Raw genomic sequence first — 3,239 nt, 5'->3', positions numbered from 1 at the left:
ATATATATATATATATATATACAGGGTCCTGCGCAGTGGCTCATGCCTGTAATCTTAGCACTCTAAGAGGCTGATGTAAGTTTGAGCTCAGGAGTTTGAGACCAACCTGACTAAGAGTGAGACCCCATCTCTACTAAAGATAGAAAAACTAGCCAGGCATTGTGTCAGTGCCCACGTAGTCCCAGCTACTCTGGAGGCTGAGGCAGGAAGATTGCTTGAACCCAAGAGTTTAAGGTTGCTGTGAGCTATGACATGACACAAGAGGACTCTACCCAGGGTGACAAGAGACTCTGTCTCAAAAACAAACAACATCAACAAAAACAACCAAGTATATATAATTTTTGCAAGTAGAAATATTAAAATGCACATACCCTTTGACTCAGCAATTACACATTTCTAGGAATGTCCCCACAGATAGAAGCATGTGTAATAATAACCCTGATACACAGAGCTACTCAGGGCAGCCTTCTTTAAAATAACAAAAGACTGAAAACAATCTAGGTGTGCATGGTAGGGGCAGGCTGGATGAACCGAAATAAACCCACAAATGGAACAGTTTGAAGATGTTAAAGAAAACATAGCGAGTCTGTAAGTACACATGTAGAACAATCTCCAAGATCTTTGCTAAGTAAAAGAAACAATGTACACAGGATACTACTATTTTCAGGAAAGACTGGAGATGTGAGAGCTGCAGTATACACACAAATGTTTATGAAACTTGTAACAGTTGCTGGGGGACGGTGTTAGGAAGTAGGGGAGACTTCATGTTAACACAGCACAAAATTATCCATTTTAAAGTGCATAATTCAGGCTCCGGTGCCTGTAGCCTGGAGGTTGCTGTGAGCTGTGACACTACAGCACTCTACCAAGGGCGACAAAGTGAGACTCTGTATCTGAAAAAAAAAAAACAACAGAGGGCAGTGCCTGTGGCTGAAAGGAGTAAGATGCTGGCCCCATATACTGGAGGTGGTGGGTTCAAACCCAGCCCTGGCCAAAAACTTCAACAACAACAACAAAAAAAAACAACAGAATTTTTTTTTTTTTTTTTAACAGAGTCTCACTTTGTTGGTCCTGGTAGAGTGCTGTGGCATCACAGCTCATAGCAGCCTCAGATTCCTGGGCTCAAGTGATTATTTAGCCTCAGCCTCCCACATAGCTGGGATTATAGGCATCTGCCACAATTCCCAGCTATTTTTAGAGGCTGGTCTCAAACTTGTGAGCTCAGTAGATCCACCAGCCTCTGCCTCCCAGAGTGCTAGGATTACAGGTGTGAACCACTGTGCCCGGCCAAAAATAGAAAATTAGCTGGGTATGCTGGTTGGCACCTATAGTCCTAGCTACTCAGGAGGCTGAGCTAGTAGCCAGTAGGACTGCTTGAACCCATGAGTCTGAGGTTGCTGTGACTCACACTGAGGCCACAGGATCCTAATCTGGGGCAATAGAGCAAGACTCTGTTACACACACACACACACACACACACACACACACAGAAATTAGCAAATATTTATCTGATTCCAGGAAGAAAATGCATTTTGGACTGCAAATCTCAATTCAGATCCAACTCCTTTGTTACACTGTAGTTCCAGGAATGGGGTATATGGAGTCCTGGGTTCACATCCCATCCTATCAGTTATAGCTGTGCATCATCACGCAGGTTACTTAGCCTCTCTACACCCTAAATGTAAAATTAGGACGAATCATCTCATAGAGAAGCTGTCAGAGTTAAATAAGCTCAGGAATGAGATACACCTGGCTCTGTGCCTGGCACAAAGCTGCTTTACACCAGCAGGGTACAGAAGTGCAGGAGCTATCCTCTCTTGGGATCACTCTTTTTGTCTTTTCTTTCTTTCTTTCTTCTTTTTTTTGGAGGGAGGCAGAGCCTCACTCTGGGTAGAGTAGCATAGATCACAACAAACAGCAGCCTCAACTCCTGGGCTCAAGCCATCCTCCTGCCTCAACCTCCCTAGGAGCTACAATTATAGGTGCTGGCCACAATGCTCAGCTAATTTTTCTATTTTTCGTAGAGATGGGATTCCCTCTTGCTCAGGTCAGTCTTGCACTCCTGAGTTCAAGCAATCCACCATCTTGGCCTCCCAGAGCGCTAGGATTATAGGCATGAGCCCCTATCCTTGGCCTGGATCACTTTTTTTCTTTCTTTCTTTCTTTTTTTTTTTTTTTTTTTTTTTTTGCAGTTTTTGGCCGGGGCTGGGTTTGAACCCACATCAGGTATATAGGATCGGGCCGGCGCCCCACTTCTTTGAGCCACTGGCACTGCTCCTGGATCACTTTCTTTACAGCCTTTCCACATACACTGCTCTGATTTCCTACCTGCTCAAGGTGCTTCCAGAGGCCTAGCCTGCTGGGCAAATCCACCTCCCAAATTTTTCACCACCGGCTCGGCGCCTGTGGCTCAAGTGGCTTGGGCCCCAGCCATGTACACCTAAGGTGGCGGGTTCGAATCCAGCCCGGCCCGCCAAACAACAATGACGGCTGCAACCAAAAAAAAAAATTGCCGGGCGTTGTGGCGGGCGCCTGTGGTCCCAGCTACATGGGAGGTGGAGGCAGGAGACTCGCTTGAGCCCAGGAGTTGGAGGTTGCTGTGAGCTGAGATGCCACAGCACTCTACCCAGGAGGACAGCTTGGGGCCCCGGTCAAAAAAAAAAAAAAAAAAAGCACAAATATTTCACCACCACCAGTACAAATAGCCCAGAAGAGGAGGTCAGCTAGGGTTTGAGGTAATAGGAACCAGGATCAGGTGCCAAGAAAGGGTCTATTCTCAGCTGAGCGATACCCTAGAACAGGAAACATGGGGTTGCTCTACGGAGCTGCGGAGCCCAAGACTGTTATATATGGAGGAGTTGGGTAGAAACACAGGGAAAGGCTCGGCACCTGTGGCTCAGGTGGCTAAGGCGCCAGCCACATACACCTAAGGTGGTGGTTCGAATCCAGCCCAGGCCCGCCAAACAACAATGATGGCTACAACCAAAAAAATAACTGGGCATTGTGGCGGCCACCTGTGGTCCCAGCTACTTGGAAGGCAGAGGCAGGAGACTCGCTTGAGCCCAGGAGTTGGAAGTTACTGTGAGCTGTGAAGCCACGGCACTCTACCCAGCGGGACAGCTTGAGGCTCTGTCTTAAAAAAAAAAAAAGAAACACAGGGAAACAGATTAGAGTTTAAATGAAGAAAAAAACCTACAGATACATATATGTATATGTATAAATAATATATATATATTATA

Source organism: Otolemur garnettii, unplaced genomic scaffold (genome assembly GCF_000181295.1).
Source record: "Otolemur garnettii isolate 467f Iridium unplaced genomic scaffold, OtoGar3 scaffold00011, whole genome shotgun sequence".
In the NCBI taxonomy this organism is placed as follows: Eukaryota; Metazoa; Chordata; class Mammalia; order Primates; family Galagidae; genus Otolemur; species Otolemur garnettii.
This window is presented reverse-complemented; position numbering follows the sequence as displayed.